Source organism: Lygodium microphyllum, chromosome 13, assembly GCF_053477565.2.
Source record: "Lygodium microphyllum isolate KBCC chromosome 13, Lygodium_microphyllum_v1.1.10, whole genome shotgun sequence".
NCBI classification, from domain to species: Eukaryota; Viridiplantae; Streptophyta; class Polypodiopsida; order Schizaeales; family Lygodiaceae; genus Lygodium; species Lygodium microphyllum.
This window is the reverse complement of record NC_141147.1, coordinates 33,404,168-33,416,795: the sequence shown is the minus strand read 5'-3', so window position 1 is coordinate 33,416,795 and position 12,628 is coordinate 33,404,168. Positions and strand designations below refer to the sequence as shown.

The 12,628-nt window shown below is 41.5% G+C and overlaps 1 pseudogene; it reads right to left on the bottom strand.

The window, feature by feature from the left end:
* Positions 1 to 397: 397 nt before the first annotated feature.
* On the bottom strand, positions 398 to 1,222 carry LOC148026491 (uncharacterized; annotated as a pseudogene).
* Between the last annotated feature and the right edge of the window lie 11,406 nt (positions 1,223 to 12,628).

Below are 12,628 nucleotides of genomic sequence, written 5' to 3'. Positions count from 1 at the left end.
GTGGGGCGTATCGGGACGTCATAGCGGAAAAATAGCATACAGCAACATACAAAGTGCGTTCCTCACCACGCACTTTCACCCACATGTATTTGGCCTGCTCATCTTTGCGGACTACCTGAATCATCTGCTGTAGCTCCTCCCTGAATAACACTGCCACTCTTCCCGACCTGCGATTTCTGTGGTCTGTGCGTGCCTCCTTCCTGCAAGCTAACTCCCACCTATAGCCTGTCACCCGTGGAAGTGTAGTATGTGGTTCCTGATGTGTCTCTGAGTAGAACACTATATCTCTCCCTTTGAATGTCTCCTCAAAAGCTCCCACATCCAATCGGAGGGCTCCATTACAGTTCTAGACTACCACTGCAAGGCTGGTCCCATAGGTCCCATAGGTCTCACGCTGTCATTTGTGGCGCCTCTCCATGACTACCACTCTCCCTCCTCTGTAGAAGGCGAGTTTTCCCTCCTCCTTGGCTGCCTTAATTTTTGGCACGCACTCCCTCATGTGGACTAGTTGGGTTGGTGTGAGATCGTCACCCAAAAACACACCGGTCCCCTTCAATGTACGGCGTTGAGCTAGGAAGTCTCTTCTAGCCTCCATGGTGGGGAAGCGGAGAATGAGTGCACACTCTTTTGAGCTCTCCCTTTCTGTGCTTTTCTTGCCCACTCTCCAAGCGGAGACATGCGTGTCTTTCTTAATATTCATTAACGTCTATAGCACCTTGGTGTCCTCATCCACTTTTTCATGCATCTTCAGCCTCGTCACCCGAACATGGAGTGCTCTCATTTTCCTTTTTTGTTCCTCCTCCAATGTGTCATTGATTATGGTGGTTGTAGGTGCGTGTGCTAGGTGTTTCCCTTTCTTTGCAATTTGAATCCATTGCTTCGCCTCTTCTACTTGCTGTTGGGTTTTCTTGAGCATCTGTGCCCAAGAAATAGCCTCCTTCGTCGTCTCCTTTTTTTGGAGTAGTTGTACTTCTTCTTGGATGCGGGTGAGCTCCTTGGTCATGCTAGGTTGAATTTCTCCTTCCTCTAGCTTGCGGCTGAGCTGAATGTAATTCAGTAGCTGCCTAAGTGATTGAATCTCCTCATCTTGGGCTTCTATCTTCAATTCCAACTTTTTAATCTTATCGTTCAGCTGCCTGTTCACTATGCTCAGTCCGTTGTCATACTCCTTGACTTTGTTGATGGCATTGGTAATCATCTGCTCTATCTGGATCTTCTCCATTTTAGGGGCGAACTCCGTCTTGTTGTGTTGGGCACAAGTTGATTACGCATATTGCTCCACCGGTGTGATCACAATTGAGGGCCTTCGAATATAATTCCAGTGCCCTTTTTGTTTGCGGCCCTTCCTGGAGTGATGTGATCTCCGCCCTTTTCCTGGAGTGACGTGATTGGCTAACGAGCAGTGGCGGCAGTGATGAGAGAGAAGCGCCTCTCTTGCGGACGGTAGTAACGGGGTAGTAATACACGAGGCAGAGAGACGGGAGAACGGATGGGGCAGTGACAAACGGGGCACACACACACAGAGAGAGAGAGAGAGAGAGAGAGAGAGAGAGAGAGAGAGAGAGAGAGAGAGAGGGAGGGAGAGGGAGAGTGAGATGCTTGAGTCTTGACTTGTCACAACTCTATAGAAACAGAATTTGTATCCTTTTTCATTAATTTATCTATATAATGATTTATTAAATTTATTTCCTTTGCACTAATTAGATATAAAGAAAAGTGCATTGGAGCTGGCCACTGATGAGTGGTCACAGGTTATGGTGGACCCACACGGTGGGTTAGAGAAAAGATAGTTCACACTTCCACCTATATGACCCGATTGGGCGCCTGTGACTAGAACTCACGCATATCAGGGCTAGACTCGCACACAGAAAGGATTGATGCCTTGAAGTGTGGGCTAGATCCACCAGAACAGACAGTTACAATCAACAAGATGGCATGATCATGAAATGCTTGTATAATGTGCATGTGTGGGCTGAAAGCTTGAAATGCACATTTCTTTGTATAGGAAAGTCACATGAAGATTCGGATACCATTTTTGCGATGTACACGGAAAAAGCTTTCATATGATACCCATATTGGGGGGGTCCCTAAATTCTAGGAGATCCCTAAATTTTAGGAGGTCCCTAAATTTTAGGAGCCTCGAATTAGCTTAAAAATGCTAGTCCTAAAAAATAGGGATGTCATTCTGAAAATAGTAAGTTCTGTACTCTGACTGTGCTTACTAAATTTGGTTGTTTCTATTCTTGACAGTATTCAACCCAAAAAGGAAGGCCATAAAGAAGAGACAAGTGTCAAGACACTTGTCACACAAGTTTCCAAGTGTCCCACCACTTGTCACATCTCATGACATGTGGCTGGACACTTGTCTTGTGCTACTCCACTTTCCCCTTTTGTACTAGCTCTCCCCTCTCCTATAAATAAGAGCTCGTTTTTTTTCATTGAGCATCATTTTTCTTTGCTGTAAACTCATGTACAGCACCCACAGATAGCCAGAAACTGGCCCCATCCATCCCCATCATCATCCCCCACTTCTCCATTATCAAATTCCTCCATATTCCCTCTTCTATCACTGCTGTTTTACAAGACAGTAAGCCTGTAAATTCATTACAGCACCTCCTTCTTGAGCTCTTTCTTCCATTTTAGCTACAAGAAGCAAGCTCTATCCTTGTACTGCTGATCAACGATGGAGAAAGGCTGAATTCCCCTTTTTCTTCTCTCATACTGTAAAGAAATCAGTTCTTATCATTGCATAATAGATAATGCATGTGTGTTTGTACATCTTTGCATGATCTTGTGAGAGTGAGAATTACTTCTTCTCACTCTCAGGTTGATTGTAACTGAGCTCTTCCCTAAGGGACTTGGGTTGAGCAGAAATACATTCCTTCGGGGGGGGTTGCCCATCTTCAACCCTCAATCTTGTCTCCATTACTTTTACATTTTTATGGCTGTAATTTTGTGAGTAATTTTCATTTTCAGCTTTAAGTGTTCATTCTCTTTTCTATTAAATCTCGAAAACAAGCAAATATCATAATTGTTAAGCATACTACGTTGTTCGGGGCGTTTACAGTGGTATCAGAGCTTTGGCTCGGTCCTCACCCCCAACACTGGTAGTGCTTACAACTATAAGTTTGTTTGTTTTCAGCCCTTGCATTGAGTGTGTGAGCATTTTTTTTTTTCTTTAGTCTCAATGGATCAATCGAGTGCTATCCTTCAAGCCATTCAAAGTCTTAGAGAGGAGAATCAGCAAATTCGTGAGCAACTTCTCAAACTAGAAAAAGTTGAGAATCCCAAAGAATTCAAGGAAAGAAGCCCATCTACTTCAAGGAAACAAAGCCATACCAATGAAAGGAGCCAATCAAGAAGTCCAACTACTTCTAAGAGGCAGTCCCATTCTTCTTCAAGACAAAGAAAGAGATTGCGTCGAAGCTCATCCTCTTCTTCAAAGTCATCTGGCGCCTATTCTGATGGATCCTCTTCTAGTAATGAAGAGTCACACCCTTCTCGTGGAAGACCTCATCATCGTCAAAGGCGTCGACATTCTTCACCCTCGTCTCCATCTTCATCCCCATCAAGCACTTCATCATCTTCAACCTCAATATCCGAGCATGGACGAAGGCATAAGAAGAAGAAGAAGAAGACTAAGTCACTATCTCAACTTGAAAAGAAGATCAAGTTCAGTATGTATGATGGTTCCCGAAATCCTGATCTTCTTCTGAAGTTTATCCGTCAATTTCAAATTTTGTATGGTCGTGACAAGTATAAAGAAAAAGAAAAGATTAAGTTTGCAGCTTTACATTTAACCGACTTAGCCCATACTTGGTGGACGGGGTTGGAATATGATCATGTTGCCCCAAAATCATGGCGGTCCTTTGTTCGCTTGATACAAAGCCAATTTCTTCCTGTTCATTTCAAAAGAGATGTAAAAATGGAATGGGATCGGCTTTGGCAAAGGAAAAATGAGTCACTTGGTGACTATACCAAGAGATTTTGGGAGCTACTTTTGAAGGTCCAACATTTCAAGAAGATCAGCAGTTCGGAAAAGCTTAGGAAGTTTCAAGGAGGTTTGTATTTTAAACTTCGTACTGCTCTTAATCATTATCATTGTTCTAGTCTCAGGGAACTCATTGACCATGCTGAGACATGGGAAATGGAGCACAATGGCAACAAATCATTCCAAAAGAATGATAAGAAGAGAGTAGCTGATGATGAGGAGTATTCAGCCCCAAATGAAGGACAAAAACAGTGGCAAAAGCAGCCATCAAATCAAAAGAAGATGAAGCCCTATGCACCTCCTAATGCTCCTCAATTTCGCTCCAATCTATACCCACAAGCAAAGCAATTTTCCGAAGAAGAAAAGCAACGCTTCATGAAAGAAGGGAAGTGCTTTAAATGTGGACAAACAGGCCACATAGCGAAGCAATGTCCAAACAAGGGACAAAGCAAGGTTTCTGACAACAAGCCTAAGTCGCCAGTGAAAATCAATGCTATCAGTGATGTAGTTGCAAACACAACTCACACTCCAGAGACGCGCAAATTATTAAAAGCTTGGGGACAGTTGCAAGGTAAGCAAGCACTATTCTTGATAGATCTTGGGGCGAATGAAAATATTATTTCCTTGCAATTAGCTAAAGAGCTTGGATTAAAGAATGAAGAGATGGACACTCCGGTAGAAGTTCGCCAAGCTTTAAATGTTGATGAAGGTGACACAATGAAGACTGTGATACCCTACATTGGCAAGCTCAAGTTTCAAATTCAAGGCTACAGTGACGAAGATACCTTCTGTATCGGAGACCTTGATGGTTGCGATGTGATTCTTGGCATGCCCTGGAATCATAGAATAGATTCAACCATCTTCTCTCAGAAAAAGAAGGTAGAACTCACCAACAAAGGCAAGAAGTACGAGATCCAAGCTGGAGTTTCTGGAGACACCATATCTATGGTAAGCCATATGCAAGTCTCTAGAGCAATTAAGGATTGTGTTCAATGTTGTCTGCTTTATGTCACTGATGTAAAAGATAATATGAATGCTGAAAACCAAGAGCAACTTCAGCTCTTGGAAAAGTATAAAGATTGTTTTTTGGAAGATCTTCCTTATCAGCTTCCCCCAGAAAGGCCAGAAGACCATCATATTGATATTATCCCGGGCAGTTCTCCTCCTAATATAGCACCATACCGTGTGAGCCGTCCTCAACAAGAAGAAATCAGAAAGCAAGTCGAAGACCTACTCAACCGTGGGCTAATTAGGCCAAGTAGCTTACCATTTTGTTCACCGGTTCTTCTTGTTCAAAAGAAAGATGGCACATTCAGGATGTGCATTGATTATCGAGCCCTCAACAAAATCACCGTGAAGAATCGGTTTCCTATTCCCAGAATTGACGACATTTTGGATCGTCTAGGAGGCTCAAAGGTTTTCAGCCGCATTGATTTAAAGAGTGGTTATTATCAAATTAGGGTAATACCACAAGATGTACACAAAACTGCTTTCCGCACTTCATACGGTCTTTATGAATTCTTGGTGGTTCCTTTCGGATTAACCAATGCACCAGCCACCTTTAATCGAATGATGGAGCGCATCTTTAGAGAGCATCGACAATATGTCGGTACTTTCTTTGATGATATTCTTGTCTTTAGCAAGAATGAAGAGGAGCATCATCAACACTTGGAAATTGTTCTACAATTACTACAACAAAATCAACTCTTGGTAAATGGTAAAAAGAGTGAATTTTTCATGCATAAAATAAATTACCTTGGGCATGTCATCTCTTTTGAAGGGATTCAGATGGATCCTGAAAAGATCAGGATAATCCAAGAATGGCCTCATCTTCGTGATGTACATGAGGTGCGATCGTTTCTTGGCTTATGTTCTTATTACCGCCGCTTCATCAAGCATTTTGCACATATGGCTTCTCCACTTCATGACCTTACAAAGAAGAAGATCTCTTTCCAATGGAAGGAAAAAGAGAAGGCAGCCTTCACAAGGTTGAAAACAGCTCTTACTTCTGGACCTGTTCTTATCATTCCAGATCTGGTAAAACCATTTGTGGTGGAAGCAGATGCTTGCGGTGATTGTATTGGTGCAGTGCTAAATCAAGAATGCCATGCCGTAGCCTTTGAAAGCCGCCGTCTAAATGATGTGGAGAAAATGTATGACATTTATGAAAAGGAGCTCTTAGCAGTGGTTCATGCTTTAAAGATATGGAAACATTATCTTTTAGGCAATGAATTCCTTATTAAAACCGATCATCAAAGCTTGAAGTATTTCAAGACTCAAAAGCATTTGCAGGAGAAACATGCAAGATGGGAAAATTTCTTGTCTATGTTTCATTTTCAAATTATGTACACTCCAGGGAAACAAAATGTAGTTGCTGATGCACTTTCTAGAGTGCCTCGCATTGCAACTATTACAGTGGCTCATCATGAAGATTTTCAAACGATGAAGAATACTTATGATGAAGATACTGATTTTGCAGCAATTTGGTCAAATTTACAGCAAGGAGGTTCTCATCCAGATTATTCCATCAAAGATGGTTACCTTCTCATGAACAATCGCCTTTGTGTCACTCTTCCTGTTCGACAAAAGGTGCTTAAAGAAAGTCATGAACCCCCTTATGTAGGGCATAGAGGGAGGGCAGCCAGTCTAAGTGCAATTGAGCGCTACTTTTATTGGTCAACATTACGAAAAGATACACATAACTTCATTGAGGCTTGTCTGGTATGCCAAAAATCCAAATATGATAGGCAGAAGATTCCAGGATTGTTGCAACCTCTTCCAGTGCCCAAAGATCTATGGGAATCTATCACAATGGATTTCATCTCAGGTATTCCAAGAACACCTCAAGGTCATGATATGATTTGGGTCATAATTGATAGATTCAGCAAACAATCACATTTTATTCCATGTCATAAAACATTGAAATCCGCACAAGCTGCAAGACTTTTCATTCAACATATCTTCAGATTACATGGTATGCCTTCTGAGATCATTTCAGATAGAGACTCCAAATTCACAAGTAACTTTTGGCGTGCTTTATTTGAGAATTTGGGAACCACTTTAAAGTTCTCCTCAGCTTTTCATCCTCAAACTGACGGCCAAACAGAGGTGATGAATCTCACTCTTTTGGATATGTTGAAAGCTTATGTTAGTGAACATAAGTCACAATGGGAGAAATATCTTCCATTATTGGAGTTTGCTTACAACAATACAGTGCACTCATCCACAGGGAAAGCTCCAAATGAAATAGTACAGGGTAAAGTGATTCCTCCTCCAATTATTCGCACTAAAGATAAGATTTTTGCTGCTGATGAGTTTGCTTCAGATTTAAAAACAACAATGGATCAAGTTCGAGCCACTATCAAAGTTGCGCAAGAGCGACAAAAGAAGCAAGCAGATAAACGAAGAAGACCTTTGGCTTTTGAAAAAGGTCAATATGTCTTGCTAAAGTTTGATAAAAGCAGGCTCAAACAAGGTTTTGGTCAAAATTCATCTTTTCCAAAGCTCTCCAGTAGATACTTTGGACCCTTCAAAGTGATTGAGAAAATAAATGAAGTTTCTTATTGACTTGAGCTTCCTACTCATTGGAAAATACACAATGCTTTTCATGTAAGTTTGCTAAAACCTTACATAGGACCAGAACCAAAGGAACCCATTACTGAAGATCCCCCAGAAGTTGAAGAAACAGAGCAACTCTTGGAACCTGAAAAGATTTTGTTTCTCAAGGATCGAACCACGAGAAGTGGCCTTGTGACACGAAAATTCTTGCTAAAATTCAAGAATCTACCCACCACAGATGCACAGTGGGTAGATGAAAAATTCATGAAGGATTACCCAAATATTCTACAACAATATCAAGAAGATTTTCAGCTGAGGACAGCTGAATAAAAGCCAGAGGGCTGTCACAACTCTATAGAAACAGAATTTGTATCCTTTTTCATTAATTTATCTATATAATGATTTATTAAATTTATTTCCTTTGCACTAATTAGATATAAAGAAAAGTGCATTGGAGCTGGCCACTGATGAGTGGTCACAGGTTATGGTGGACCCACACGGTGGGTTAGAGAAAAGATAGTTCACACTTCCACCTATATGACCCGATTGGGCGCCTGTGACTAGAACTCACGCATATCAGGGTTAGACTCGCACACAGAAAGGATTGATGCCTTGAAGTGTGGGCTAGATCCACCAGAACAGACAGTTACAATCAACAAGATGGCATGATCATGAAATGCTTGTATAATGTGCATGTGTGGGCTGAAAGCTTGAAATGCACATTTCTTTGCATAGGAAAGTCACATGAAGATTCGGATACCATTTTTGCGATGTACACGGAAAAAGCTTTCATATGATACCCATATTGGGGGGGTCCCTAAATTCTAGGAGATCCCTAAATTTTAGGAGGTCCCTAAATTTTAGGAGCCTCGAATTAGCCTAAAAATGCTAGTCCTAAAAAATAGGGATGTCATTCTAAAAATAGTAAGTTCTGTACTCTGACTGTGCTTACTAAATTTGGTTGTTTCTATTCTTGACAGTATTCAACCCAAAAAGGAAGGCCATAAAGAAGAGACAAGTGTCAAGACACTTGTCACACAAGTTTCCAAGTGTCCCACCACTTGTCACATCTCATGACATGTGGCTGGACACTTGTCTTGTGCTACTCCACTTTCCCCTTTTGTACTAGCTCTCCCCTCTCCTGTAAATAAGAGCTCGTTTTTCTTCATTGAGCATCATTTTTCTTTGCTGTAAACTCATGTACAGCACCCACAGATAGCCAGAAACTGGCCCCATCCATCCCCATCATCATCCCCCACTTCTCCATTATCAAATTCCTCCATATTCCCTCTTCTATCACTGCTGTTTTACAAGACAGCAAGCCTGTAAATTCATTACAGCACCTCCTTCTTGAGCTCTTTCTTCCATTTTAGCTACAAGAAGCAAGCTCTATCCCTGTACTGCTGATCAACGATGGAGAAAGGCTGAATTCCCCTTTTTCTTCTCTCATACTGTAAAGAAATCAGTTCTTATCATTGCATAATAGATAATGCATGTGTGTTTGTACATCTTTGCATGATCTTGTGAGAGTGAGAATTACTTCTTCTCACTCTCAGGTTGATTGTAACTGAGCTCTTCCCTAAGGGACTTGGGTTGAGCAGAAATACATTCCTTCGGGGGGGGTTGCCCATCTTCAACCCTCAATCTTGTCTCCATTACTTTTACATTTTTATGGCTGTAATTTTGTGAGTAATTTTCATTTTCAGCTTTAAGTGTTCATTCTCTTTTCTATTAAATCTCGAAAACAAGCAAATATCATAATTGTTAAGCATACTACGTTGTTCGGGGCGTTTACATGACTCTTGAAAGTTGAAAGCTAAAAGAGAGGGAGAGGTCCGAGGGTTGGGGTAAAGTTGGAAGAGCAAGAGTGAGTGAGGGGATGGGAGATGAGAATGACAAATGATTTGATAGGGTGCGGGATAGAGGGGATGGGAGATGAGATTTGAGAATGGAAAATGCTTTGATAGGGTGCCAGAAAGTGAGGATGGGAGGCTAGAATGAAAAATCACAAGTCAATTCAAGATCCAAGAGAGGAAGATGAGAATGGCAAATGCTCGCTGAATTGGTGTGGAAGCATGGGGGAGAGGAGCATCTTTTATAGATGAGAGAAGGGTCAAATAGTCAAAGAGGGCTGCCAGCTAGATGGAATCTAAGGAGGGCTGGGAGAAAGGGGGGGAGGGGGGGGGAGGAGTACATTGTTGGAAAAGGGGGTGAGATGAGGTATCCAAGGCTTCCTAGCTTCCCAAAAGTGCCATGCAAGCGGAATGTGCTGGGTTAAAGTGCAACAAAATGCATGTGGTGGAAAAAGTGATCCTGTTTTATTGTATGAATTTGTACGGATACATATGGTACGGTACTGATCGTACTATATGACGTATGGAGACAACTGTGTGAAAATGCATATATTTTAGCATATTTTTCCCTGATAAAACGCTATAAAGCTCTAGGAGTCGTAGAACTTCAAGAGTTGCATCATTTCAGATTATTAAACATGGCCATGTGAGGTCTTTCCGTTCCCAAGGAACGTGCAATTTTATTACTAATTTAGTTGTAGATTCTTCGAATTCTCCATTGACTCAAGTCGTATATTCAACTTCAGATAATAGTATATAATCTTTGCAATGCACCAATCCCACAAACTTTGAAAATTTCGTTGCCCCTTCTCCCATTGATGAGAAACCTTTGACATGTTACATATAGCATCAATAACACAGAACAATACTGCTTTCCTTCTGTCTCTCTTGCTCACAACAATACCTCAAACAAAAGTCTACCCTCACCATGTTTCCTATGGTAGGAGAAAAAGAAAGAGAAGCTAAAAGCAAACCCTCGTTGTCATAGTCAAAGAACAAAGAACTTGTAGGAGTAGATTTAATTCTCAGACTCCATCTTCACCACATCGTCATCAAGCTTTGAATCCACGAAAGCCTCTATCTTTTGAAGGTCTTTTAATCCACGTTGTGTTATTACATCCTCTAAAAAACATCTCCCACATTTTTTCTTATTACTAAGGTCCCTCTCCCTTGCCATGTGGCAAAAAATTCCACTCGAGATTCCTAATACTGCAGTGGGACCCCAAATCTTGCAGCGGGACCACACTTTTTGCAGTAGGAATGCATTTCAAAACTAAGTTGCAAACATGCGAGTTACCACTGAAAACTCCCATCCATTAACACGACTCTGGCTGTGGGTGAGCATTGAAAAATCAAACGAATGACATTTACATTACTTGTCTAGTTTGTCTGCATGTGGTGACATGTCCATGGTCAAGTATTTTCACACACCACCATCTTCACATCAAGCCTTGGCTTCATTCCAACCCTTGTAAGTCAATGGTGTTGACTAACAATGTCATCTCCAAGTGTTACACATCCAATCACTCATCACGTGATGGTGATCTCATGTGACTTGGCTGCCCAGCATAACATTAATGCACCTAGTCAGCCATATGAATCACTTTAGTCATGTTTTATTAGTTGTCATGTATCCAGCATAACACCACCATGTTCATTCCATACATGATTACCATTAGTAACTAGCATATTTGCCACCAATGGGCCTTCAAAGGTAATGTCCTTGTGCCAATGTCTAATTCAAGTCCATACCTATTATGAGATAGACATATCATATGCCTCTCACATGCTATGAGCCCTCCATGCACCTCAAAACATGTCTCTAGCCACCATCATGATACTCATCCAAGAATGTCCCCCGAAGCATACTCTCCGAGGTCGATGCCATCCAAGATACATACATTCCAACCATATAGTCCTGATCAAGAATGTCCCCCTAAGCATACTCTCCAAGGTCGATGTCATCCAAGATACATACATTCCAACCATATAGTCCTGATCAAGAAGTCTTTATGTTATGGAATTCCAATTGGTGATGATACACTTCCTCCTGAGTCTAAAATATTGAGCCTTGATCACCATTGTTGAGTCCCTGGCCCATGCACCAAGCCAAAGCCTAGAATACCATGTATAAATACTTGCGGCTTTAGATAAAACCCTGCTAGGTAGGGGAAAAACCTGGGAACACTCTTCTACCAAAAGCACAAAACTCAGCTGCCACAAGCATCCTGATCTTGCCTTCCAGGATGCACAAAACCAATCATGTCCTTTATACCCATGGCTAGTCCATGTGTCTGTTTTTGATCCCTCGTCAAGTTTCGGGCTTCGGAAAAAAGCCTCACACTATAAGGTAGGTGCATCTAGGGTGCAATGTAGTAGTGGTAGTACACCCATCTAGAGGCCTTGGTACCTAGCTATCCTGAGTGTGTGCAAAAAAAACATCCTTTGTCCTCTTGCTTTGTGAGTTGCTGTGAGGAGTGTACTGTCAATGGAGAAAACTGCTTGGGGTCAGCTCACATAATCTATGGATGTATGTGACTACTCAAAAGAGGACCTTACCCACCATGCAGGCAGAACTAGCTCTCCTTGCATGATCTCATGTGATATAGATGCGTAGTTACGTAATTTTTGGAAATCATCATAAAGTGAAGATCAAGTCCCTAGGATCAGCTCTATACATCAAGATTGGGTTGACAAGGATATATAGAGAAGCCACAGCTTCATCCTTGGCTCTTAGAAGGATTTGGGTACACACTCTCTAGAGCTGAAAATTCCATGATCACACACTGATTGTACTAACATCCACAGCCCTGCCCATGAGAGCAGGAGGGAGGAGGAGAAAGGGGGGAACAGGAAGGAGGATTGATGGTGGACAGGGGAGGGGGTTGGAGTGATTATTTAAGACTTTGTTGAAGCTAGCATTGTATATTTGTCTTGGGGTTTATCTTTTTTATTTTAAAGAAGATAGAATTCAAATGTCTCTACTTTGTCAGCTTTATTAGTGACTTCACACTTGGTTTCACAAATTCAAGGCAATGTCAACTGCATAGGGTTCTTCAAATGTTTTGTTGACATACCTGTAAAAATGTGTGGATGTAAATTGGTTACACTTCATAGAGTTGAATACCTTTCTCCTGATGTTGTTGGTGACATCTCTTGGGATCCTTCATCAATTCACTATATTTATATGTTTTGCACTTTGAGAAGTGTCTGAAATGGAATGTCA